At 42.0% G+C, this 17,262-nt stretch overlaps 1 long non-coding RNA gene across 2 annotated transcripts in view; it reads left to right on the forward strand.

The window, feature by feature from the left end:
• Positions 1-11,575: 11,575 nt before the first annotated feature.
• The window catches only part of LOC139793726 (uncharacterized), a 329,041-nt gene continuing 323,354 nt past the window's right edge, over positions 11,576-17,262 (forward strand). Inside the window, exon 1 of one of the 2 annotated variants that reach the window (XR_011724750.1) lies at positions 11,576-11,953. This is a non-coding gene — a long non-coding RNA (uncharacterized lncRNA). The remainder of the gene's footprint in view (positions 11,954-17,262) is intronic. The other variant, XR_011724749.1, reaches the window with a different exon arrangement.

The following is a 17,262-nucleotide window of genomic DNA, read 5'->3' on the forward strand; positions in this document are numbered from 1 at the left end:
AAAAAAGATGCCAATCTTAAACTGAGAACTGAACTGATCAAGATGACAAAATATTTTGAAGCAGCATTATCTTGCAGAGCTGCTCAAATCCACTTAATTCAGGCTGTGTTAAAATTGATTTTAATGTATTTTAGCAGGTATGCCAAAAGAATTCTGAGAAGTCCATGGATACAAGGCACTCATCAGAACCAGAAAAGGTTTGCAGTCTTGTTCATAAAAACAACATTTTTCCATTTAGCAAGACGACCCGCAACCAATCTTGTCAATCCATTTCTGTTGCTTACCATGCAAATTACAGGTTGTGTTCAAGAAAGGGTAAACAGCAGAAGAACCTTTGTGCATTTGCTCCACTTTCTGCTGAGCAGCTTTGGTCGCAGCTTTCTAAGCATTGTATCTCGTTTACAAGGTGACCCAGAACACAAAACCTTTTAATTAGCCTGAAAATCCAACCTGCTTTATATACATGCCTGTCAGCCCCCTTGCCTTCTGCTGCCCTTCGTTGCCATGGCAGCACTCTCCCAACAAAGGAGGAGATCTTGCTGAAGGAGAAAAGCATAGCCAAGATGCTCAGAGCTTTCACATGCGGCCAGATAAATATTCATGTGCAACTGTGTGCTGGAGAGCTGCTCTTTGAGTAAGTTCTAGGGCTATTGTTCCTCCTCAAATAATAATAATAAGCTTTTACTTACGAAAAAAAATAAACAAATCCCTGCTTAGACTGCAAATGTTAAATCGCCTTCCTTTCCCCAAGAGCTGTTTGGAGGTATCAAGTGAGGAGATTGATGTACAAAATAAAACTAAGCAGGTGCTTGACCAGTGTAAATCGATCTGTTGAGATCTGTAAAGCTTCTCCAGTTTTTACTAGTTGACAATTACCATTTGGCCCATTGTATTGATGGTACAATCAAAAGCAGAATAAACTGATGAGAACTTACGTAATGGTTTATGTATTACTGGTACGTATACAGTACAGATTTATTATAGGATGCAAATCACAAAAGGACATAAATAGAAACTTACAACTGAAAGTGTATTAAGCTATTAGTCTTCTTTTAAACAATTTCTCCTCTTGTCCTGCATGGCTTTCTCTATGACCTCTTTCTTCATGTCACTAAATTCTTTTGTTTATCCTGAGGTGACAGAACAACCTTCAAACACACTTTATGTCTGAACACACTTTATCATCTGTTCCAGTGCCACAAAATGGGGATTGTAAATAATTTGTCATAATTTGAAAAATGGTATTCTGGGATGATCTCAATGGCATTTTTTGAAATAGTGTAGCATCTATGCTGACCAGGACTTATTTTAGCTCATAAATCTCATAAGCATCAAACAAGATGCTGTGCCTTCAGCAGGACATTGATTAGTATAATCTGTCTTTCTGTCATATGCTGACAGAGATGCAGATACAAAAAAAAAGGATTGGAGTGGCAGAGAGCAGCTTCAGGTTTTGTGACATGAAAACATCTCAATGACAGGGGAAAAACTTGAGGCAAGAAGGGTATCTGAATTTGGATTAAGGTTTTTATGTTTCTTAACCATTGTAGAAAATGTTAGTGGCAGGCTACTGTAAAGAGTGAGAAGTACTAAATCATTACAAAGTAAATCTTGGTTTCCTTTAAATAATACGGAGTAGACTGTAATTAATTCTTTAGATGACAAAATGTACTTTATCTTGAAATTAATAATGTTTCTATAGTTGCTTAGCAACTCAGACAATCTTAGAATCATAGCAGGTTAGGGGTTGGGAGCGACCTCGAAAGATCATGGAGCCCAACCCCCCTGCCAGAGCAGGGTCACCTACAGGAGGTCACACAGGAACATGTCCAGGTGGGCTTTGAATGTCTCCAGAGAAGGAGACTCCACAACCTCCCTGGGCAGCCTGTGCCAGTGCCCTGTCACCCCACAGTGAAAACCTTCTTCCTTATATTTACATGGAACCCCTGTGCTCCAGTTTACAACCATCGCCCCTTGCCCTGTTGTTGGTCACCCCTGAGAAAACTTGACTCCATCCTCCTGGCACTCACCTCTTACATATTTATAAACATTGATGGGGTCACCCCTCAGTCTCCTCCAAGTTGAAGAGCCCCAGCTCCCTCATCCTGTCCTCATAAGGGAGATGTTCTACTCTCTCAGTCATCTTGGAGGCTCTGTGCTGGGCTCTTTCAAGCAGTTCCCTGTCCATCTGGAACTGAGGGGCCCAGAACTGGACACAATATTCCAGATGTGGCCTCACCAGGGCAGAGTAGAGGGGGAGGAGAACTTTCTTGACTTACTAACCACCCCCCTTCTAATGCACCCAGATGCCATTGGCCTTCTCGGCCACAAGAAGAGGGAGTTCATATGGTAGGTCAGAAAACTTCCCTTTCATGCTGTATTCCAGGAAGACGTGAAGTCACTTGGAATGAGCCTGGTAGAGGGACACCAAGATGGTCATGTGGCTGGGGATGGCCAGAGGGATGGATCTACCTTACCCTGGAGAAGAAAAGGCTAGGAAGGAATCTAACTGCTGTCTTAGAGTAACTAAAACTAGATTAGAGAGACTATTGCACCAGACTCTGCAGATATGCACAGTGAAATGACAAGAGGAAGCTTTTCCAGCAACCAGATGCAACGAGAGAAATGCCAGTGATGTGTAAGAAAGCAATTATTCCAAGGTGAGAGTAGTTAAGCAATGAAACAAGCTTGCCAAAGAGAATTTACTTCCTTGGAAATTATCAGGACTTACCTGGATGACCTCCAGAAGTCCCTGGGTTTTCTGAAATTCCATGCAAGGGACACATTATTTGTACTCTTCTGTGATTTTGGCACTTGGACACATTATGGGTTACATTCCCCACTGAGATGCATAGGGAGATGACTACACTCTGTCCTGATGCCTGGATAACTAAACACATCATGAGAAAATACTAAACATAACAGAAGAAATTGCTGAACATAACAAATAGCAGAGGGAGCAGCTGACAAACTTTACAATGCAACACTATGAAAAGAGCTGGATTTCACAGTTTTCTATGGGGAACTATGTGAGAGAAGGACAAGCTTCACAGGTAACTAGAGAGGAATATTTGGGACCTTTTGGGGAGTGCAGTCCTGAAAGGAAAAGAGTGTTCATGTTACATCAATAATATCTGAGACTGAGGTGTTGTAGGTAAGATGCTGAGATGTAAGTAACAGTATCAGAAATACTGATCAGGTATTTATCCCATCAGGTTATGGGGGTAGCAAAACTGGGACCAGTGGGTAAAAATAAACAGTGATTTGTTTGTTTCTGAGGAGACAAGTGTGGAAAAAGAGAGGAATCAAGATGGGCAGGGGGAATTATAAGAATGGAAAAGTGTAGAGAAATGGGGATAAAAGAGGGCAGCCATGGATAAGCAAGCTGCTGGCTGATGCAGTTGTCTGATTGCAGCCTTTCTTACCTTCTTGCTAAATCCTATTCTTCACAATTTTTTCCTGTGTAATCTCCCTAACCTGTGTGGAGACGTCTCAGTGTCAGCAGCTGGAGAAGGGGCTGAGGGCATAAGCGCCCACTGTGCTAACATGGGGACAGCATGGTAAGCAGGCATTGCCCAGTTAATTTCAGCCCTGTGTGTACATGTGTGTAATTCACTTCAGGCTGGGCTAACACCCACATTCTGTGTGTCTTATGGCCTGAGCTGATGACTGGGTAAGGGGCCCCCATGGGTATCAGGCAGGCTTAGAGTTTGTGCCAGGATCTGATGCATTTGTGAACTGAGAGAGTGAAGGTGTGTGGGTGCTTGTGATGGTGAAGTTTAAGCATAATAAGCTGGAGAGGAGGAATAGGGCCCAGCTACCTGTGTGTATGCTTGTGCAAGAGCTGCTGTGTTCACGTGGGTGCCAGTAATGGCATCATTTGGGCTGTGTCAGTGATGTGCACCCTGCATGTGTGCCTGGGTGTCTGCAGGACATGGTCAGGCTCACTTCTGGCCAGACTGGCGAACTGAAGAGCATCAGCCACAGCCGTTACACTGGGACAGGAGAAACCACCTGGGCTCTGACAGGGAGGGGAATCTGCCTCCCAGAGGCTACTGGATTCCTCAGCTCCCTTAGTTGTACCTATTTTGGGTCATGTAATTCCCACTCATTAAGGTAAATGTGAGTGTTGTGGCTCTAGAGGCACACATCTTTCCCCTCTGATGGAGCCTGCCTCTCTGATGCAGGCATGTTTAGGCTCAGTTGGTTCATCTGGCAGGTTTTGGAGGGAAGCCCAGTCCAGTGTAGGAAACACCAGTCACTTGTTCTGTGATGAAGGAAACAAGATCACGGCCAGGGACTATGGACTCAACTGAGAAGTGGAAGACTTGGCAGCCTGCTTCTGGGAAGAGCTGTTAGCTGATACCTGGGGTGGTTACCATAGTTACCACCTTAGTCCCTCCTCATCCCAGATCAGACTGCATCAGGCTGAATAACTACAGCTTCAGCAGAAACAGAACTTTCAAGGGCTGGAGGTGAAGTGGTTTGCACTGCCAGATAGCATGTCAGGTAACATTTCAACCTTCACATTGTCTGATCCACACATCATAGTTTATATAAGTAGCAAACAACAGAAAAACAAAAAAAGGGCTCGGAGAGATAAATAAGCAGCAGTAAATTGTTTGCTTATTCTTTTTTAAATTGTTTAGCTGCTACGAAGATGCATACAGCATGTATCTAAGAGGAACTACTGTTATTCTCACACACATCATACTCTAGGGGAAAGAGATGGGACTGTTACTGACTTCTTCACTCCTGTGACTGAAGACAGAATGTGGGGAAATGGTAGGAAGCTGAATCAGGGCAAGTTTAGGTTAGATATCAGGAAAAGGTTTTTCACCCAGAAGAGATGAGCAGTGGAACAGGCTCCCCAGGGAAGTGGTCACAGCACCAACCCTGCCTGAGTTCAAGAAGCATTTGGGTGATGCTCTCAGGCACATGGTGTGATTGATCCTATAAGGAGAGGCTGAGGGAGCTGGGGGTGTTCAGCCTGGAGAAGAGGAGGCTCAGAGGAGACCTCATCACTCTCTACAACTCCCTGAAAGGAGGGGGTAGCCAGGTGGGGGTTGGTCTCTTTTCCCAGGCAACCCTCAGCAAGACAAGAGGGCACGGTCTCAAGTTGTGCTGGGGGAGGTTTAGGTTGGATATTAGAAAGAATTTCTTTACTGAGAGGGTGATCAGACATTGGAATGGGCTGCCCCAGGAAGTGGTGGATTCTCTGTCCCTGGAGATATTTAAAAAGAGACTGGATGTGGCACTCAGTGCCATGGTCTGGTAACTGCAGCGGTAGTGGATCAAGGGTTGGACTTGATGATCTCTGAGGTCCCTTCCAACCCAGCCAATTCTATGATGATTCTATGATTCTGCGGGTGCCCTACACAAGGACAGGAGTTGGACTTGATGATCCTGGTGGGTCCCTTCCAACTCAGATTCTATGATTCTATAGCACTGTGTAAATTTATTAAGCTTTAAAATGAAAATATTTTAGGAGAGATTGAATACAGGAATTCTGAATCTCAGATCTGCAAACTATTGCCTTTCAAGAGAAAAAGAAAACTTCAAAAAGCAGAAGACTTGAGACCAAAGGCTGTCTTGCCACAACATGAGGTTTTGAAATGAAACTTGGGAAACAGGAATCTTGTCTGCACGTTGCTATAATAATTTGGTTTATTCTGTGGGTTTTGTTATTTTCTTCTATTTCAAAAAGGCTTAAGCATCTGAGCAAAAAGGGGAGGTAGTGGCAAATTAATAAGCCTTTATTTGACACTTATTTTTCTTCCTGTTGGTAACTCTTCCAGAAGGAAGGTATCTACACTTAGCATCTCTGGTCTGGTTCTATAGCTGGGAGGAGTATATCTGCATGTCTAGACTTCAGTTCTTGTTTCAATTAGTACCTCCAGAAGGTGCAATAGGAATATACTCTTTTTGGAGACTGAACCTAGCATGGCTTCATAAAGTCAGACCCCCTTGTTCTTTACATGTACTCTGTTCCCTGCAGATGGAAGTGCAGAAAGTCCAGGGCCCTGAGTGCCTCTCCCACTCTTAAAAAAAGTTGGGGAGAGGCACATGGTCTAAGACTTGCCCTCAAAGTCTGCCACAGGTTCTCCCAAGTTGAAGAAAGACATCTGGCCTGCATTCAAGGTTCTTACCTTTGAATCATCTCTGGCCGGTTTTGCTTACAGAATACAAAACTACCACTGGGGTGCCTGGGACCTACTCTATCTTCCTTTATCTGGAAAAAATCTTAACACTCTGCCAAACCAACATTATAGTAGCAGGATACCACCTACTCTGAGAGCAGGGCAAAGTTTGAAACCCCCTCTGATAGCAGTGCTCCAATTCCCACTGAAGCAGATGCTGATGAACCAGGGAACTGAGCTTTCATCAACTGAGAAAGACGCAGAGTTTGCCCAATGTTGCGATTACAGCACCCTGCTGTAATAAAAGGCATGCAGGGATTTGTGACAGAAATAAACAGATGGAGATGATGGCACAAACAGAAAGGGGTTTCCATGAAAACACCATAAGAAATATTAGAGCACAGGTTGGAAGAATGGCAATAAAATCAGTAGCAACGAAGAAAGGTGCTGCTTGCACCATGACAACAGTAAAAATTGACTCAGCAGTAGAAGACCTGAACTGTGACAGCAGGAGGATGGCAACACAGTTACAGCACATGGCTTGTGCCTTTCCTCACCTTTGCATTCCGACAGGAAGACAAATTGCAGCCACAAAACACCCAAAACAAGGAATGAAAATGAGCAGCCATCTCACCTAACATTTTTTGGAGGCTACTGTAGGCAGTCTCCTGAGGCAAAAGATTATGCTTCAATAACTGGAGACTCCTGAAGAGCACAGAATAACTGACACCAAGCAGTTAATTTTTACCAGCAACAAGATTTAGAAAGTACAGCAAGGACTCAATGGCTGGCACTGCTCATACTCCAGCCTTTGTACAAGTGACCCATCCCAAACTACTAATACACTTATGCCTTGATGTTTATATGAGTAAAACTGAGAAAAGAATGACTGGTGGAGAGTTTTGTTTAAAATAAGTGTCACTTTCCCTTATTATAAGGTCTTGTATTGATTTTCATTACCTTAATTTGAAATGTTTCCAGTCCTTGTTTTGTGAATATATCACTGTCATGTTAGGTATTCAGCAGCTTCTAGGCAAGTGCTCTAAAAATGAAGATGTAGCTGTTGTAAGTCTCTGATCCAACAACCAATAATTATTCCATTCAGTGTCGGACAGGTTGAGATTCTGAGAGCTTTTCACCCCAGAATACCTTAAATCAAGACTGTTCCACTGATTTTTTTTCAGGGAGCATAAGACCTGGCGTACTGAAGGAAAGCGAGTGTGATGTTCAAGGGGTTGGATTGAGCCAGCAAGAACGAGCATTGGTACCCCAGTTCTAATACTTCAACTCTTGCTGGAAGTCTAAAATTATCTATGGCCTTTCCCTCATTCACATGCATTTGTCATGTCCTGTGAAGGGCTTGGTGCAGGGAAAGGCTTCTGCTTTCATCAGGATACTTGCAGGTGGCTTGCAGTCCAAATTAGGTCATGAGCTGCCAGTTGAGAAGCTGCCTTATAGTTTCACAGTGAGAATGTTCAAACAGAGCTTTAGATCCACATTTCCACAGGCAGAGCACTGCAGTGTTTTCTCTGATGTCAGTCTCAGGGTTCTTCTATAAGAGATGACAGCAGTGCTTTCTCTCTGCACTGTGTTCTCCTTCTTTCTCAGCTCCTCTCTGTGTCCTAGGTGAGATGGTCCTCTACAGGAGTTTACAGAATGTGAAGTGTTATCATATAAATTTTAGCTCTTTTAGCCAAAACATCAGGGTCTAAACATCAAGCATACAGGACTTTTAAGAATCTAAAAATTCGAACTTAGGCACCTGTCAATCTTGTCCTACTAAATTATCAATACCACTCATTTCTTCCTGCACTTTGACCCTTTCAGCAGGTTATCTGGTTATTCCTAGACCACATTCTACTTATGAAATGAGAAGCCAAGGTGATGTATGTAGCCGTGCTTAACAGAAATGCAGTACTACTAACTTTGTAATTCATAATACAGATGAAAATTGTTTAATTTCATGCCTCTAATAAAATAAGTAATTTTTACTTGAACACATAGAATTTTAATTAGCAACTCTGACTGCAATGGTTAGCTTTTTCATTGTACTTTCACTGTGTAAATAAACATGCAAAGGGAACACTGCAAGCTGTAGCTATAGAAATCAATGAGTGCAACACACTTGACTTATTCCACTGCTAAATATTTATAATTTTATGAATGCCTAACTCACCTTTGCAACAGTCACGAGTTTTGTTGTAAAGAGTAATTTGCTGGGAGCACATAATCTAAGTGTGGATTATACTCATAAGCATTTTAAATCAATGTGTACAGAAACAGTAAACCAATCCAAGTGAGTGATATTGGCTATGGACGAGCAAATACATAAGTAAAAAATGAAAAAATAAAAAACAAAAAACCACAAAACAAACATGTAATAAGCAAAACAGAAAAATATCAATGATTCTACTGGGTAGATATCCAGTTCAAAAGTTGTCTACGGAGATTCTAATCTCTGCTTACACAGACAATGTCCTTTTCTGTTTAATAAGATGGTTAAGAGTTTTATTATCTGGCCTGGGTAAACGCCAAGACTGACATCTGGAATATGGCTCACTCGTTATGGCTGCTCTTAGTCTGCACTTCTCTACCATTTCTTGACCAGGAGAAACAAGATTCAAGTGAAGGATTTATGCCTCTCATGCTCTTAGTGAGCACAGAGGGAAAGAATACCTGCTGTTCAGGGTCGGTAGGCCTCAGTTTTATCTGCTGTGTGCCTGGAGTTCAGTGAGGGAGTGCTGAGGGATAGATCTTCCTCACTGTTGGCTCTAGAAAGGCCTTGAGAGGACTTAATCCCCTGGGTTTATCCATTTCCCTCAAGAGATGCAAGCTTTAGCAGATCTCAGGTTGGGAATTTCTTCCCTGAGAACATGCCCAGAAGGCATCAGATTCCTAGAAGGCATCATACTGTGATAACCCTCTTAAGTAGGATCTCATCCTGTACCATGTAGAGTCACATATGTGCTGGAGGCTGCTCTCTTAGTTCTAAAGGATTATCTCCTAATTTAGGAGAATACCTCGCCCCTTGTGGAAGTCCTCTTGTTTTTTGATGCCTAACTAATGCTGTTGATAGTAAGGAGCACAATTTCTTCTTCAGGCCATAAGGTTATCTTGAATGCCAGGAGCAGAACTGCTCAGAATTTTTTCCTTCTCTAAACTAATGACAAGTGACAAATTAGTATCCCGTTCTGGGCCCTTCAAGGAGGGATGTTGGAGTGCCAGCAGGAGGATTTAGGCCGCCTCGCATGGCGTTATGGCTCAAGATCTTGTCTTTGTGCAATGATGAAGCACACGTTGTTTATGAAGATCACAAAATTACCACTAGTAAAGGTGAAATATTAACAGTCTAATTTAGGAATCACCATTAACCTAGATTTAATTATTACAGAAAAAGAGTAACAATGGTGTTGGCAGGGGAGGGAATATTACAGCAAGTGGAAAACAAGTGAACAACTCTTTTACCAGGAGAAATACGAGGTTTATGTTAACATTTCTTTTCATGGCCCCAGGTGTCAGCCTGGACCTGGGAAGGGGTGGTGATGTCATCAGGCACTGAGTGATGATGTCATAGGAAATGCCTCTACAGGTGGAATCTATGAGGCAGGGTGGTATCTTCTATGGGGCAGATCTGTATAGCTGTATCTGTGAGGCAGAGCTGTATCTCCTTCCTTTCTTTCTTCTATCCTTTCTCCTAGCTTTTTCTTTTTTTATACACACATATATGTATGTGTAATATACATAATACTGTATATATGTATGTTGTATGTTCCTTAGCATGCCTTACACCTTTGGCTTTCTTTCTTGGCCTGCAGGTCCATGTTACATTGCACCAAATATTTGGTTTTTTATTTCTGTATATTATATACTATTTCTTTGCTCTTCTTCCTATCCCTAAACCCAGTTTTGTCCAGCTCCAGGTCTAGAGTTTAATTAATAGTTACTGTATTGTTTATAGCATGGAGTTTCCCGGCCCAACCATGTGGCCCATCTCTTCTCACCACATATCTCATCTATCATTGCATATCTGTGCTTCTCTATTAAATATCATTGTATAAGCCTCAGTCTACCTGGAACAATTGCTTGTTACTGCCACCTGTAACGTTGTATCACAAGACAAACAAAGCAAATCAGATACAGATAACAGAGCAATTAGAAAAAATGTTGCCACATCCAAACCAAATAAAATAAAGCTGGAGACAGATCAAAACTAAGACAGAAAGGACCTGACAAACCTCAGTCCTGAGCCCTTGCAAATTCAGCACAAGGCTTGTGGCATGTTACTAGTAGTGAAAATATCTTATTAAAGGGCTGCAGTTAGACTGCCAAGAAAAAAAGTGATCAGGCAAAAACAATGCAAAGGCATTACCTGACCTCTGAAACCAAGAAAGTTGGTACAACTCAATAGCCACAGAGACTGAGACTATTAAGCAAGGTATTCTTCTACAGCATTGGGTACATGGGACATCACCCCTCCAAACATGCACACCACTTGGTTATTTGGTTACCCTTTTATCCTTACAGATCATACACATGCATTACATTTCCATACAAGAAGTGGGGTTATTCATATAATCTCCCAGAAGTTATTAACATAAGATTCCACCCAGCCCTGCATGTGCACTGTCTCCTGGTGGTCGTGGGTGAGGGTCATTGGGAGGAAGGCTCAAAGTCTTCTTCATAGTGTACTTTTAACCCCTGGCCTTGAATTTTTGCACTTAGGTGAGATGCTGATGCAGCGAACCAGAACCACTCAAGTCTGTCTCTTCTCTAAGCTTATCAGCAGCACCTCCTCTTTGCCCTTGCCAGAAATCAGAGGTATCCTGCCTAATGATACCCTGCCTGGCCACATTCCGCCTGGCAACATCCTGTCTGGCCATTTTATCATTCCTGTATTACCAAGTTTTAACCCTTTGCATCACCTCCCAACACAGTTATGACAGCTTCAGGCAAAGGCCTCTTGATGACAGGAGTAGCCATGTGCTACAGAGGGGCTAGAGGTCCAAGGGAGTTGCTTGAACAAGGCTTCTCCACAAAAGAAATGACCCAGCAGCTGAGGGTAACCACAGCATAGGCAGGGACAGTGCCCTCTTTTATCAAGACACAGATTTACAGCATCCAGACACTGTAGGTAGGGTATAGTGCTGGCAAAGGGCTCTCTTGGCATTCCCAGGAATGGAAAGATGACAAATCAGGTCGAGGGCACAACAAGAAAGCTGAGCCTGCAGCAGCAGGAGATGAGGGTCAGAGGGAAAGCTGCAAGTTAGATCTGTTGTCCATACAAGAGGCTCAGAGACAGAAGTGGAGACCAACTACTTGAAACATAGGTCTGCAGTTCAGTCAGAAAATAAGTCCGGAGAGCAGAGCTGAAGCAGACACACCTACAACTTAAGCAAGAACTTCTGGCCAAGGTCAGAGCTTACGTGGAGCTCCAGACAAATGAATCGAGGCTGCATTGATAGAGATCCCAGGTGAGGCTGATAAGATTGATTCAAGACTATTAACATCCTTGGGGCCCCTGACAAGAGAAATAGCCAGAGGAGAGAGGAGTATGTTTTCTTGTGCCCTCTGACAGCCCATCATGTTTAAAGCCTCTTTCAAAGGGGCCTAGAGCAAAGACTGAGGAGTAGTTGTAGATCTTGCATAGCTCTGGAAGCTAAAGGTGGGGCTCCTCACTAAGGCAGGGAGTGTTGAAAGCACTCCAAGTGAGAGGAAAAGTACCTATGTCAACCAAGGTGAGCCTCCTCTGAAAAATTTACAAGTGGATAGGAGAGGTTTGTGGAGGAATGAAGACAAGAAGAGGCATACCCATGGTGAGTATAAGTGTCTGTGGCACAGTTTTGTTGATAAAAGGCTGCCTAAAGGAGGAGAGAAAAGCACTGTAGCTTTGTAGAACTCTGCTAGGTGCAAGTTACCTCATAAGTGCTGCATAGTGAGACTAGGAGAGGGAAAGCAGCTTGGAAAGTGGACAGGTTTGAATCTAGGGGAGAAAGCTGTTCAGTGTTTGTGTTTCCTGCTGCTTTCAGGAGTTGGACAGCTGGGGAGCTTTTGCCCCAGAAGGGGGAAGGATTTCCATATTCTGATGAGCGTAGGTCTTGTGATGCAGAAAACAAGCATTTGTGCTCTATGCCCACATTTGCTGTCAAAAAAAAAAAAAAAAAAAAAAGGCCTGAAGTCAGTGGCTGTTTCTGGGGGACTCTACTCCACTGCAACAGGAATGGTCTGTTCAGCTCACGTGTGTGGTTATGTGGGCAGAGTAGGGTGCCCTTCAGGGATGAATGTGCTTTTTCACCTATAGAGATCTGTAGTGGAAATCTTCAAATGAGTTTACTTGGAAAGTGAAGACCCTCCATGCAATGGTGGAGAAGGTCGAGAAAAAGAACTGTAAGTATTGATGGCACCTGTCCAAGCAGGTGCTCAAGATGCCAGCACATCTCCATGTGATGTCTTGAGACATCCAGATGTGAATAGTCCAGGAAAGACAAAAGGAATGGGAACTACCACTCAGCCAAGGAGTAAGGACAGACTACAGTCTCCAGTCAAGCCTTCAGGTGTGATGATGTTGGTGTTTAAAGATGTGTTCAGTTATTTTCAGGGTGAATAAAGTCTCAGAAAATTTCTTTTGCAGCTACAGCTCTGATATCTTCAGTTTCTTGTCCTGTTCTTGGTACATTGTGTTTTGCCTCTCCTAATTTGTGCTGTTGCTTCAGGTGCCAACATCCACTCAGAACCTGCTTTTGTACTGCAGAGAAATTTCCCTTGCTAGACTGCAGACCTACACCAAGAGACCTGAGTGTGTACCATTGCTTCTCTGCAGGATTAAAATCTGCCAATGCAATGAAAAATCTGTGTTTTTTATGGAAGTAAATATGAGAATATCTTTTCTATATATGCAGCATGTAAGTTAACACATCTAACTATCTGAGTAAATTCTTCTTTGACTTCAAGTCATTGTGTTCACAAACTGCTGAGAACTCAGGTGCTAATCAGTAGAAATATTATAGAAATTTATCACATGTAATTTTTATTATTTAAGAGAAGAAAATATTTTGAAAAGGACTGACAAATGCTAAAGGCAAGCTCAAAGCTGGCCCCTGCTCTCCCTTTGTACACAAATCCAGTCATTTTATTATAGAGAACAATCAGATTTTTCAGGCATAACTGACCCTTGGTAAACTCATGATGACTTTTCCTAACCACCACCTTCTCCTGCATGGACCCAGAAATATGCTCCAAGAGTCCTTGGTCCATGATTTTTGTAGGGGAAACTGTGAGGCTGGTCAGTCTGTAGGTCTTGAACCTCAATCCCAGATCCTTGTAGTCAGTCTTGACCCTTCTGGTCTCCCTTGGCAGTGTCATTGGTGCCCATGTGGATGAGCAGCAGGGAGACAGCTGGAGAGCCTTGGTGGTTTCTCTGCAACATCTTGGATCTGAGCCCGTGGCAAGCAAGAAATTGTTCTAGATAGCAAGCCAAGTAGGCAGATGGGGACTTCTGTCCTCCACAAATGGATACCTACACCACTGTCCCTTGCCATTTCCTTCTGTTGATAATATGTGTTTTTTTTCTTGGACAACTCTGATGCTTACCCAGATATGATATTCAGCTTCTCACCTGCTACCAGGCTGTCAAACCTGTTGTGCAATTGTAGATCTGTAAGTGGAGAAGGAGCCATTTTCCGTGTGCCAGAAGTCAGGTTAGGTGACTCAATTATATTTAATTCAGTAAAGATTCTTTCTTAATTGTCTTTCCCTTTGATGTTTCATGTTACAAACTCATGCTTTTATGCCATGCTGCTCCTTGTGGCCGGTCTTGATTCTTCAGTCAGGAAATGACAGGAAAGTCAGTCTACAGTTTCCAAAGACACTGCAAGTCCTAGAAGAGATGAATGTTTTGCTATCTTCAGCATTAGTATTTTGGAGAAGGAGCAAGATTATTCGAGAAAATACAGGGTTTAAACCTGATAGTTTGTTCTCTTCTGCAGTAAGAAACTTTGAAAACTTGTCAGAGAATCATAAATCACCTGAAAGGCTAGTAAACAAAAAATACTAAGGATGCTGCATAGTATGCTTCAAAACTTGTTGCATTAGCAACTTAGCTGAACCTTTCCATTAAAATCGGTTTGTGAATTTCAAGGATTATTTTTATTGGTTAATTGCTTCCAATTTATTTGCTATAAACTAACTGTGTAAGAAATTCTTCACAATGAAATATTTGTAGACTATTGTATTCATTTTATGTGTTACACCTGCTTTTAGGGGCTTTTCCCACATTTGTGTTGTTTGCTAAATGAGTAAGACAGGAACTTTAATTTGTATCCCAGGGCTGTCCATGAAGGAGTCTTGTAGGAACATCTTTTGAATCTGGATAAACATGGGAGAAACTTACAGCAAGTAGATTTGTTCTTTAAATTTCCTGGCTTGTTACAGAAGGCTTGTCTTCCCATTTTTTAGTACCACATGAACAACAACAACAAAAAATGCTGCAGATCTTCTAGGAATGTTTCATTATCTTTAAAACCACAAGACCAGATGTATGCTCCCTAAACATAATTAATGCTTGATAGTGAAAACAACGTGTACAAAACCCCAAACAGCCAGACCAGATGCAATTCCCCCACTAGACCAGATGCAATTTTTTATTGTGGAAACAGGGCTGGTGCAGTCATGCTCCCATGGTTAGCAGCCACATCCACTTCTATTACTGTCTGTACACTGGCAGCCTACAGATGCAGTGGCTGGCATTGTAATTATGTTTTTGGAAGAGACCTCAGATAGCACACAATGTTTACAGTGCATTGGGTTCTGTGATAAGCCCTGCCTGGTCCCTGACCAGCACAGTCTGTTCTGCCTTCTTGTTTAACTCCATTTCTAACTCTTTTCTTGGGTGTCTGTGTGCAGCAGCTGGGATACAGCCATGGGTCACTGTGCCCCTGAGTCTGTGGTGCAGAAACCACAGCAAGTGAGAGCATGTGCTGGCATTCTCTCTACCAGCTGCCTCCCAAGCAGCCTGCAATCCCACTGTGTTTCTAAAAGACAAATTGGGAAGTGACACTTCTAATCCAAACCTTTCCTCCTCGTCCCCATCTTTCAGCTGCCCTGTCTAAAACAGCCTGTGGCCTGATGGTTAGGAAACTTTCAGAGAAGACAAGAAGATACAGTTGTGAATCTTGCACTTTCAGGCAGAAGGAGGAATGAGCCTGACTGATGTACGAGGGAAAATTTCTACCCACTATTCTACAGAAGAATGATGGAGTGCTTTTCAGTGGCTTTTATTTTTTATTTTAAGAGTGAACTCTGTGCTTTTGAAAGGAAGGATTTAGAAACATTTTCAACAGAGATCCAGCCTGAGGATCTTATGTAGATGGAGAACTCCCTTGGAAGTCTGCAGGGAAGTCTCTGAGTAGACTGAGTCTGAAAAGTCATATGTGTACTGAATATTCTCTGCCAGTTTACTCTAGGCAGACTTCGTTTATTCCAGGTAGGATTAATTTGACTAAAAGAAGATGTTTAGAATTTACATATTTACATCTGAGCTAACCACTCCAGGCTCGATTTCTAACTAGCAGAGAGACTGATTCATGTTAGTTTGAAGCAAATATTCACAACAGGCTATCTGTCTGAGCTGGCTCCTCAGAGTTGGATTTGGATGCACCTTAGCTCTCCTCATGTTCCCTGTAGGAAGCCCAGACAGCTCAAAATTTGCTCTTGGGCTCCACATTGGAAATGAAATACTTTTACTAGACTTGCAAAACTACTTTGGGGAGTTTGCCCGTGCCTTGTTTTCTGAAAGTAGACTGTCAATACTTGTGCATTCTTTGGGAATACTGAATACGTGGAAGTATTCAAGGCTATGAGGAACCCAAATGTTATATTAATGTTTTGACTAGCAAACTAGAGAGTCAGGGAATCATTCTCTGGCCTGTAAAATTCAAGTAATTGTTGGCTACCAAGTAGAAAAATGTCTTATGCTATTGTAGTAATTTGTCTTTCTTTTCTTCTTTCCTTATTTCCTCATTCCCCTGTCCCACACTTAAAATAATTCAGCTTCTAATTGCATTTGTTCCCTAATCTTGAAGGATGAGAATGGAACAAATCTATACATGGCTGTGTTGAAAACAGTTTAGTGTTTTGTGGTATATATGTAGTTGGTGAAGAATCTCTATTGTTGCTTCTTCAGAAAAGTCCTTGTCTTCACGATTTACATCTTTCTACATTGCAAGGCAATAAAACTTTTTAATTTTTTATTTTTAAGCAGTGGTAACTGACTTTTCAGGAAGTTATGACATAAGATTTTCAGGATATTTGACTACGAAATCCTGTATCTCTAACCTTGTATTTCAAGAGAATGTCATGATTCAGAAATATGGAGAAAATGTAAATGTGAAGAATTACTTCAAATTTGTAATAAAAGAAGTGGAACAGAAGCAGTAGCTGAGAAGGTTCTACCTAAAGTCATAACAATAAAAATCAAAAAGTATAAAATTGGCTTCTTCCCATATAGTTCATGTTCCTGTTTTTTTGCATCTCTTCCTGTACTGTGGTTGCAAGTTGCTATAACTTTCACACTTTTAAAAATTCTGTAAACTCTTCCAAGAAGTCACCCCCAATTGCCTGATGAATAAAACTGCTTATTCTGCTCAATAATGCTGTTCTGCTGAAGAAGATTTGCATTTCTGGAAAGAGCTAATTCTGCAGTGGATTAATTCTCTTGAATTGCTGCTGAGAGGAAATTAACCTGCAGAGAGACAACAAACTTGCAAATTTCTTGTCTAAGGTTACATAGGGTCTCAATGTTCGTTCCATGCAACTATATTGAACAGGTCAGTATTTACTTAACTGAGCATACACTAAGCTCAGTTACTATGAATTTCTATGTTTCTATTACTATGCATATACTATTAGTAAGCACAATAACCAAATTCAGGCGAAAAATTAAATTTTTAAGGCAGCAGTTTCAGTCAAATAAACACCATAAAAATCCAGCAAACAATTGACTCAACTGGTGAAACAGAGAGACTGCATTGTGCCAGTCTTGCCTTGGATAGTTGCAGATAGATTTCCTTCAGTACCTAGACACTGTGTCTTGGTTGATTTATATCAGTAAATAGCTGTGCTACTGCCA

This window comes from Heliangelus exortis, chromosome 2, assembly GCF_036169615.1.
Source record: "Heliangelus exortis chromosome 2, bHelExo1.hap1, whole genome shotgun sequence".
In the NCBI taxonomy this organism is placed as follows: Eukaryota; Metazoa; Chordata; class Aves; order Apodiformes; family Trochilidae; genus Heliangelus; species Heliangelus exortis.